Raw genomic sequence first — 11,603 nt, forward strand, 5'->3', positions numbered from 1 at the left:
AAAAATTTCGAAAACAACAACAAATGACAACACATAATTCATGTACACAAAAGCATTTAAAGGTCTACGAAGAAGTTATTATTGAGCTTGAAAAGCGACAAATGCAGCGACTCGGTCACATACCATACATATGTATGTATGTATGCATAAATATTTTAGTTATTGGAAGCAGTGGAAAGGGGGCAGCGCCAGCAGTCACAGCCATAATAAGCGTAAAAGCGCACATTAATGAGGCAGAAAACGAAAATAGAAATAAAATTGGTTAAAAGACCAATGGCGCGGCATTTCGCTACATGCTATGCTAAGAGAGATGCTGGCTGCTGGCTGCTTACAAGCTTTGTAAATGGCTAGCTATCGTGTCAGCGGAGGCTAAAAGTAGTCGCGGCAGTAACGGCACTTGTGTGACACATTAGCAAACAATTTCAGCAAAAGTGCAAATAATGTCGCCGCACCAAAGTGAAATGAGAGAGAAATCGCTCCGAAATATGCAAAGTCTCTGGCAATGGGCACACATAACTACCAACAACAATAACAACACATCGTTCACATATGTACATATGTAGGTGTGCGCATTATTAACACATGCGGCCCGTATACTTATGTTTGAAGCGCGTGCGCTCTTACTAAATTATACTTGGCATTGCGCATTGTTCATGCCAAAGTACACTTTGCGGCGGATGTCGCACTGACTGGCAAAATTAACGCCTCTCTTCCATATGATTATTGTGATTTACTATGAATGTTGTAATGAATCACAGATTTGGCTATGGCGTATTCGCAGCGGAGGATAATAATTTGCATATAAACAGATTATTCGCCATTACTTCATTTAAATGGTCATGCAAAATGGCCAACGTAAACGGCTCTGATGAACCGAATTACGATATTTGTAAATTTTATGGTGAGATAAAAAAAATAGTGATGTATTTATTTCACTATCCACACGAGGAATCTAGGATTTCACAACACAAAATTAGGAGTAGTGAACGAAATGTAGCTTAATATTAATGGAATGGGATAAGGGATGAAATGATAGTTTATTATACAACTTCCGTGAGAATGCCCCACGAGGACGACCACCATTTTCTAAGATCTCAGTCATATATGACATATTCGCTGGAAATAAATTGAGCGAAAATAAAGAGGTAATCGTTTAGATTGACGCCTATTTTAAAGAAAATGTGGCTTTTATTAAGGAATAGGCACTTAAAAGATTGCAATTATAACAACTGTAATGCATAGTGAAATCTTATTAATATTTAATATTTTCTTAATTATAAAAGGTACGCTTCTTATGTAAAAAACATTATTTTAGTTTGTAGTCCCCAAGTTGAATCTAGCTGAATTCGCCTTCGACCTACATAATAATATATGTAAATTATAGCATTAATCTGCTATATATTATTACATTTAATTATTCCATATATTTTATTTAATTATTTATAAAATATATTAAACTAGTGTCCGGCCAACGCACTGCTGTGGATAAGGTATGTGTATGTTAAATGTATGTCCTTCCGCGTGAATATCTGTTGTAAAAGTCTTATTTTTTTCTTAACTTCTTTTTTTATATTTTGCATATGTCCGGTTTTATCTATCTACAATACAATCTCATTTTGCTAATTGACAGACAGACCGACAGATGGTCGGACATTGCGGCTAAAATTTGAAATATAAACTATCCTATCTTTAAAGTTGAACCAAACTACAGACGTGTGCAAAATTTCATTAGAGTCGCTTTAGTAGTTTAGGCGCCAATCCCGGACAAACAACGTCACATGAAATTTTTATATATTTAGATATTGCGGAAAGTCGAAGAAACGATTAACTAACTAATTTCTAGTCGTCGGAAGCTGTAAGTAAATAACGCAATCGGCTTACAATCACAATCCCTCTAACGTTTTATATAAATTTAGAGAAAATCTTTTTCCAATGATAATCTAACTCAGCCAAAATATGTTAGGATACACCTGAATTTCTTCTTCTTAACTGGTGTAGTAACCGCTTCCGCAGTTATAGCCCAGTTTACAACAGCGCATCAGTTTTGGCAGTTTGGCGCCAATTGGAAATCCCAAGTGCTGGTGTTAACGCTGACTCCATCGTTACCATCGGCATACGCCAGCAGCTGTACAGTCTTATATAAGATTTTATCTTTTATATTTAAATCTGCGGCTCATATTATTTTCTCCAGCATCAGATTAAAGAAGTCACACGATAGTGAGTTACCTTGTTTGAAACCTCGTTTGGTATCGGACGGCTCGGAGAAGTTCAACCTGATCCTGACGGAACATTTGGTGTTGCTTAACGTCATCTTTACACAGCCGTATTAGTTTGGTGGGGATACCAAATTCAGACATAGAGGCAGCTCCTTTTCGTGCTGTCAAAAGAAGCTTTAAAATTGACAATAAAGTGTTGTGTGTCGATCCTCTTTCCACTGCTCTTTTCCAAGATTTGACGCATGTTGAAGTACGCACTTAGATTCCAATCTTCGCTTTCTTGAGGAACCTGAATTTAGACCTACCTTATTTGTTTTGAATACAAAGCTACCAAGGGATATTTTCTTAAATGTTATAAATGCAGTTGTATTTATTACAGGTATGGATACGCCTAAATCGACATACATATAGCTATTTTGGAGAACAAAACCCATAATATGAAAATGAAAAATTATCCTAAGGCACTGAGTTCTTCATATTCGATATACAGGGCATTCAAAAGTTATAGTCCGATTTCGAAAATTTTTTCACAAGTGATGCCACAGATTATATACAGTATTTGTGTAAAGTTTTATTCCGCTATCTTCATTGGTTCCTTATGTATATATTAAAAATTGAAGGAATAAGATGGAATTCAAAATTGAGTTGCATGGGAAGTAGGCGTGGTTGTGAACCGATTTCGCCCATTTTTCATCATACCGAATATCATTGAAATCTGTTGAGTAGTTCCTGAGATATGGTTTTTGACCCATAAGCGGGCGATGCCACGCCCATTTTCCATTTTGTAAAAAAATCTGAGTGCAGCTTCCTTCTGCTATTTCTTCTGTAAAAATTAGTGTGTCTGTCGTTAGTATGTTAACACACTTTTAATAATTTTCAACTTAACATTTGTACGGGAGGTGAGCGTGGTTATTATAAGATTTCAACTATTTTCATGAGGTAGGTAAGGGAACCGACTGCAGAAAGTTTGGTTCATATTGCTTTATTTGGTTTGCGAGATATATACAAAAAACCTAATTGGGGGCGGGGACACCAAAAAAATTACATCCAAATATGGCCCTTACTAGGACGATCCTTTATACCAAATACATTTCTATACATACATAACTACATGCAAACACATACATATGCTGCAATGCTTACTGACTTTGAGTCAGACATGACGTCACACAATGGAATGCTGTGTTTTAATAAATATTTATGAATGAATTTCACTTTCTCCACGTCCACCCACATCCTGTTACAATACATTTGCGTGCCGACCGCATATTTGCGCACACAGCAATAGTTTTGCCACTAAAAAGGTAACAATTGTACATACGAACATCCAACGGTACACTTGTATTCGTCTAAAATCACATATGTTCGCAAATATTACAATGCGCAATTTTATTCAGCACGAAAGTTGCGTACACTGAATTATATTTGTGTTTGCATTTTCGCTGAAACCTCAAAAACTTGATTAGCGCATACGTATGCATATACAAATGTACGAACATACTTGTGTATCTGCGAGGGTATTACATGTTTTTCTAAGAGAACAGGAATGCCAGCTGTTGCACCCGGGGTATGCTGGTGGGGGTTTTGAGATCGAACTTCATATTTTCGGAAGCATTTTATGCCGAATTTGGCTCAACATATGTTTCCATATGTTTATGAATGTATATTTAATATAAATTATACACTCGTTCATTAGGATATTTATTCACCGGAACTCGCTTGGAGCCTTCTACGCTTTATCACGAAGTATTTGCTTAAATCGAAGACGTTGGACGCAGTAATCAAGAAATATGCTGTATCTCCAATTAAATATAGGTTTACGTTGTTTCTATCCTAGAAGTGATCGCCAATCACATTATTTGTTACTCTCAAAGTAGTTAGTATGGTCGATTTTCTACGTTGTACAAATGCTCTAAAAGCCAACGTATTCGCCTGGAATTATTTCTAAGAAAATTATGACAACTTAGCGACATATAATTAATATAAATATATATTTCTTTACTTGTGACTCAATCTCCCGGTAAAAATTAGTTTGGTATTTGTAATTCTATTACAACCCCATAAACATTGTTCCTCTTAGATGGGCCCACTAAGAACCCTCGTGTGCTTTTCAAAATTAAGAATACTTTTTGTACCATTAATTTCATTTAGTTTTTGAACCTATGTTTTGTAATTTTGTTTGTAAATACAATATGGTAATATCTGACTAAAATCTAACTTTTTCGCATGTTTTCGTTCTTTTTAATTATCGTCTATCGACTAAACTAGAGGATAGTTTGATAATTATTCAATAATTAAAAAAATCCAAAAATTTAAGAATATGTTGGCAGGATTTGTTTTGCCAAAAAAAGAGGTTTTTTGTCCTTTATTTTCCATATAACTTGCTGTAACAACAGAAGACTAACTGTACTTCTTTTTATAAATTTGTCCCACAGTGAACCATACTACCATGAACTGTTTTTATTTACTCTTCATACTTCCACTTTTGGTAGAAATTTGTTAAAAAAACCGGATGAGTGCTCCAATGTGTTTTGCGGATATCCAACATTCGTCAAACCAAACACATGCGCACATGCGCACCTGCACACACACATACTCATGGTAACGAGTTTTTTGGGCATTGTGTAATGATTTCTATATTGCTTGTCCAATACCTGCGCAGACCTACTTTCACAGATACCCAAGCATATTTGTATAATGAGCGAAGACTTTGAACCTTTTTGAAAGCGTTGCGTCTCTTCACTTCGAGTCCATTCATAAGGCGCATCGAATTTCCGAACCGTTTGGATGCTGAGCAACTTAGTTGTGTTGTCGGATGGAGCAAATGTTATCGATGGCGGTATGGTTGCGGTTATTTCACTTGATTACCTAATGCAGACGACGACGACAATATTGAATGGCGTTGATGGCGGTGACGAAATTACTCTCAAGTGCAGATCACACGTGTACGTATGTACCAACAACGTAGCGGTTGGTAGAGAGCATCTCTACCTCAACTGTGAAACAACTTTTCAAGACACCAGCGAAATGTTGGCAAGAAGAAATTTATTGTTGTGATTGACTGGCTTTGCTACAAAAAAGTCGCCGCATTCATAAAACAGAAAAATGTTCCGAAAATTTAAAATCCTAATTTAAAAAAAAAAAAACTCTAACGATTCGACTGATCTTTAACGAACCCTATTTAGGATCCTCCGATGGATAAATATGTTCCAGCGCATCCTAGATTATACCGAAGGAGTTACTTACCTTACTATTCCGACTAGTTACTCTGGTTGGTTAAAAAAAAAGTCGACCAAAAGTGAGTTGTATCAAAGGCACGCGCCAAACCGATCATAGCTTTCTCAAGTAACGTCTTTAAGGTCTCCTACATATTTCGTTAGTTTGGAGATGTAACCTTTTTGGGAAAAATTTCAATTTATTTAAATCTGTGTTCATAGCATTTTTAAGTAATTTATGCTGTGAATTAATGAACTACACATATTTATGGATATTAACCAAGTTCCATAAATTTCAAAATTTCACATGCATCCACATGTGTATTCCCACACCACTTGCTTTAATCAATTTCGCTTTCCAAAAAACTTTCGATGTTCGAGAGTGTGTAGTAGGTTTGAGTGCTCGTGTCCGTCTGTCTGTCGCGATCGATTCTCAAATGCTACCACACAGTATCCGCAGTCTGGCGATCTCTTAACTGATGCAAAGACGATCTATGGCAAGCGCTGCGTCTGTTTCTGCTTTCGTTTTTTCTATTTGAAATCAAATAAATAAAAATAGTGAAAGCTGCGATTATTATGTATATATTTATATTTATTTATGTACTTACTTCTACGTATTTACATAGCAAATATGTAGGCTGCTGGGCACGGTTGCACATGCTGACGTCCATTTCCAATACATGTCGTGAGGGTTAGGTTATGTTAATGAGACAATACTATAATCGTCATATATTATTCATATAGGCCGTTTTCGTTGGATTCTGTATTAGGCCAAAAACGAAAGTTATTTTAATCGAAGCTCGGATGAATATTTGAGCTCTCTAACGCAACATTTTTTTGTTACAAGACAAGTTTCAGCATAAGTGGGTTTCCATACCGCTTGCGCTAAAAATATTTGAAAAATCATGTGCTCGAGGTGATTATGTTAATAACCGTAAAAAATATGCTACAGTATTTGGTGGGCGCAAAAGAAGAAACTTGCTACAATATACAATATATATTTAATTAAGGTGTCAAATTGAGTTCTTTTCCCGGTTTGCTCTCGCTTTCATCTGAACTTTATCTGGTTTGACTTTATACAAGAGAGGCTACTAGTTTGTATGATAGCATTCTAATTTGTCCACTTGATCTCTGTGATTGTCATAATCCCTAAAACCATTTTATATTTAAAGTCACCACGCCAATAACCACAAATCCAATCCTTACATGTAAATAGCTATCTTATAATATCAAGATCTGCTTTGTGTAACACATATAACACACATGTAACGGTGCTCACAAATAAATTTCCGTCCGCTAAAAAATTGAAGGAAATATGTGAAGTGGGGAACTATATTGCCCAACGGCACGGGTTTATATCCTGGCCATGTGATAAGATCACAACGACGATCCGACGAGTACGCACGTGTTGTGAAATCAAATAGAGCTTGGTATATTGTATATTGTATATCGTATCAGCCGGAAAGGTTAAAAGCACGGTTTTCTGGAATTAAAGAGGTGGCATTACTCACTGCTAAAAGGCAAAACGGTAATTGGGCTCTATTACAAAGTTATCGAATTATTGATTTATCCAACATTCAACAATTCAACCGAAGATAATACCAATGCATATTTCTGACCTTCAGGAAATTTCTTTACTCGTAAAAGCGGCACGTAAAACTATATATGTATATTAATTATAGTTTAAAAATTAAAATCCAATTAAAATTTTGAATCTCGTACCAACTTCGAAAAATATTCGAAAATCAATCTTTGTTGCGCTGACTAATTAATTATTTTTCACACTTCGGTCAAATTCGTTGTTGCCACCAGAGATTAATATGAAAAATATTGATGACAGTTTTAACAAACAATTACATACGTATATACATATGTGTATATGTATGTTAGAAATTGATGTTGAAATATTTCAGGAATTTGGGTTAAAGATTAATTTGCATCTGAATTGAACGGGCGGATGAATTGATTGAGTCAACAAGGCGTTAACGCGCGTGATTTTGAAGAAAAGTGAAATTTCTCAGCGCATTAATACATGCCAAATATACATATGTATAAACAAATACACATACATATTTAAACGTAAGTATGTAAATAATAGTAGTTAAGTCGTAATATTGGTAAACTGATTAATAGATAAAAGCAGCACTTACAATTATAAAATAGGCACGTGTGAGTGTATGTGTGTGATATTTTGAATAATTAATTTTGTAATAATTAACATTGTGTGTCATGCAATGCCTTAGGTTGTGACTAAATGTAATTATTGCATACCCTTTGTGAGCACATCAAATACAATTATATAACAGGCATATTGGACAATTACAGAAAATTTCCTCTCATATGAAGGCGTTCTACAATCACTGAAAAGTCAATAATAGTTAGCGTGTCTAAACGTAATTTGAACTGCTCACATTAGCGCCAAGTAAATGGAAATGTTGACTGGTGAAGGGAAATTTTACACATTATTTCAATTAATTGAAGGCAACAATGTGTAGTAGTGAAATGTATGCACAATTGTCTGCTGCCAACCAATAAGTGTCCATCAACAATGTCATTAACGAAATCAACACTGGCCCATAATAGAAAAGGTCTAACAATTGAGTACACACAGCCATGCATACACATATACAGACATACATATAAATATATGGTCACACATCTGCATAAAATTTCCATAAACATCCAAGCAACTTCCACCTTCGAGTTGTGTTGTTATGTATTGCCTCACCAGTCACCGTGTCGGTGGCAAATCAATCAAAAAACATCAAATGCTGCCGGTATTACATAAAATTTCAGATAACATACCAGTTCGGCTGTGGAGTAACCTTTTCAAATAAATTTATATAAAAACCAAGACATTGAAAAAATTCTTGAAATTGTTTGGAAAGGGAAAACAATGTATGTATGTCTGTCTGTGCATGCTCACATACGGTTGTTTGTATGATTCTGCCGTGCCTTATTGTTTACTGAGAAAGGGAAAGTTATTGCCAGAAATTAGTGTTTGTGATGCTGTTAGCGGCAACGCTCGCTACACCAGCTTACTCTCTGTATTTGTAGCTTTACAGTGGTTGAAGTTCGCACAAAATGCGAACATTTTATTGCTTTATTATATTGTACTTAGTGAGCTTTTATAACTAAAACAAATTTAGATGAATTAAAATTTATCCACTCGGCTGATGAAAATCGGACAATAACCACGGCTACCAGATATATTGAAATTGGTCCATAACATTCTCTTGTTCACATACACATTATAATTGTCGGCTTGTAGGCAAAATATATTAGTAATGGTTCTTATACATATACCGAGTGCTTTAAATATACATATATGTCAGACTTCTGACAAGCGAGTGATATAGCGTAGTGAAGCTAGCAATACACAGTAGCGATTTCAGTAATTTTATCGCTTAGCGAAATATAACAAGGAAAGCAAACCTCTGTTATAAAGGGTTTTTCAAAAGGGACGCTACAAAAGTAGACCGATAGGGACTGCAAACGACGTCATATTTCTTACCGCTTTTTTGACATTTCACATTCACTAAGGTTAGCCTATTTCATCATGGAAAGATCCTACAACGATTCGAAATTATTAAAATTTACTACCGAAATTCAGTAGTATGGGCCGAGTTATGCTTGAAAACCGTCGAGAATTGGGTTCAACGTATGGACTTCTGCAAGCGTGCCCGTGATGTTCATGCAAAAGAAATCGAGTTCCATACATAATGGCATCGAATGTACTTTCACAGGAATAATTTCATTGATATCCCAAACCTTTTTGGTTTTATTAAAAAAAATTATAACGCTCTTATTGAAAAACTCTTTACCTAATCTATTCGATACGAATAAAATGTTGGTTCACATTAAACTATATTTACCATAACCCGAGGTAAAAGTCGGCATCAATACGCAAAGGTCCAAACATCTCTCTGAAACCAATTTTTTGGAACAACGAAATGTGGCTCTCATCACATTATAAGGCTGTATAACTACTACCAAAGGTTTGGGAGACGATTTACTTCTGAATCGTATTGTTGAGTTGAAGTGGCACACTAGATTTTGGTGTAAGTATTAATTATACTTTTATTTACTTTTCTCCAATTTATTTCCATTACCATCGTCAACGAAGGTTATTCCAAGTCGAAATGTTTGCATATTGCTCCTCACTGATAAGCTCACTCGCACTTTTGCTTCACTGTGCCTCATCTTCGCTTCGCTTAACGGATGTCAATAGATTGTGCAACGAAACGATTTTCTTTAATTAACATTTGGCGAATTAGCATTGGGTGTTGGTCTAAACGATATCCGTTCGTCGACTTTAAACACAACTGTAGACGGTGCACCTATGCTCGTATGAATGTATTTACGCGTGTCTTTATTTTGTGATGTACAGTTTGTTTTATAGTTAACGATGTGAGAGTTTAACATAGTCTGCTATTAAACAATATTAATTTGGTGGTTTTCTCGTCATAACACTCGTGGCAATAAAAATGTTTATGCAAATTCAACTCTACAAAACTGACCAAGCCGCCGCTTAACATAACACTCATCAAAACAAGCACACACCCATATAAGTACATATATAAGAAGATATTGAGATAAGTATAAATACGCGTATTTTTATTTCGCATGCAGTTTATGTATCGTGTTAAACAAAAATAAAACGGCATTTAGTACGATTTTTATGGAAGGAAATTACTATAATCAAAACAATCCAAAACTGTCAAGAGGAATATAGTATTTTGCGGACTTAAGTGATATTCATCACTTTGAGTTAGTTTGACAACTTTTGACAACTTTTGACAACTTGTTTAACTATTTATTTAAATAAAACTAAAATTAATGCATTTATTCAACAGTGGATACATATGTATGTATGTACATAAACTTCATGTATTACCAGTGCTAAGGAGAAACTTATTATATCTATTTTTTTTTGGAAAAATTGGGGAAACTTGTTTACTAAACTTGCTTCTAGAACCTAGTTAAAAATGTATTGTGACAAATTATTGCACAAACTAAAGGGAACTTTGTACTCATTTCCTTCTTCCTGTCTGTAATAACTTATTAAGATGTACGACACACGAATTGCCGTCTATGGCTGAGTCTGCGCATGAAATTCATTCTTTTGAAGAATTACATCTATGCTCACACTACTTCACTTTCTTTCTTCTTCTAATCAGAAAGCTAGGTAATTGTTTTCTTAAGAGTGAAAGTAAATTTATACTAAATTATGTTAAGTTTTACTGTGCTATTTGGTTATTTAATGAAAAGAAAAGTAAATAAATATTCAATATTTTTCTACACCGCAATAGAAAATTAGAAAAAAAAGAAATTTTTTAATCATTTTAAATACGTACAATAACAACAGTGCATATGATAGATAAATAAAAATCGAAAAATACCACGAAGACGTGCAAAAAGAAAACGAAATAAACAAATTACACAAAAATGCTCGGAAGAAATGTCAACAAGAAAATATTAAAAAAGCAGAATAAAACGAGCGTTGGTAGAAATACCAAAAATAACTTATGAATTTACAAAAACAAGCATCAGAAGCGCAGCGTAACAAAAAATGCTAACAAGAAAACTTTCACCGATTTCTTAAAAAACGTAAAATGATGCGCTAAGGTATCCGACGAACAGTTCGAGAGGAGACGAAGTAACGCAGCCGCAACACAGTATGCCGTAGTGCGACACAAAAACCATACGAACCTGTAATATATATTATACATATGTACGTAGGTACGCACACTTAATAAATCGAACACCTCGAAGGTATTCTGGGCAAGCCGGAAAAAAATTATTTGCAATCTGTTCGAATGCAAAAAAAAAATAACAACAACGTATGTAAGTTTGGGGCTGGTGAATGCCCGAGGAGCCTAGTGAGTAATTACAAATATGGGCCAACAAAGATATTACGAAACCGTTGCAAAAATGCAATCTGTCTTATTGAGAGATCGAATAACCCTCGCTCGTTTGACCATTGAGTGAAATGTAAAGCTGAGCGCGTTTCTAAATGAATGTGCGAATGAGTTTGTAAAATGCACATGATTTTATTATAGTTCGTTAAAGTCTGTCAGTCGTTCTATTTTAAGCCGAATTTGAACGTATCGATTTGAACTATTATTTTATTGTAGAGCTGAAATAGATCTTGGAAGCTTCAATATGAGTA

The 11,603-nt window shown here is 34.9% G+C and overlaps 1 long non-coding RNA gene across 2 annotated transcripts; it reads right to left on the minus strand.

Moving 5' to 3' along the window:
- Positions 1–5,446: 5,446 nt before the first annotated feature.
- LOC128922635 (uncharacterized) lies at positions 5,447–7,223 on the minus strand. 2 transcript variants are annotated; one of them, XR_008471822.1, is made up of 4 exons: positions 6,978–7,223; positions 6,638–6,914; positions 6,040–6,580; positions 5,447–5,962 (listed from the first exon to the last, which is right to left on the minus strand). It is a non-coding gene; the product is annotated as an uncharacterized LOC128922635 (long non-coding RNA). The 2 variants fall into 2 exon arrangements; XR_008471821.1 differs by having other exon boundaries at positions 5,454–5,962; positions 7,051–7,218.
- Between the last annotated feature and the right edge of the window lie 4,380 nt (positions 7,224–11,603).

This window comes from Zeugodacus cucurbitae, chromosome 2 (assembly GCF_028554725.1).
Source record: "Zeugodacus cucurbitae isolate PBARC_wt_2022May chromosome 2, idZeuCucr1.2, whole genome shotgun sequence".
Lineage (NCBI taxonomy): Eukaryota > Metazoa > Arthropoda > Insecta > Diptera > Tephritidae > Zeugodacus > Zeugodacus cucurbitae.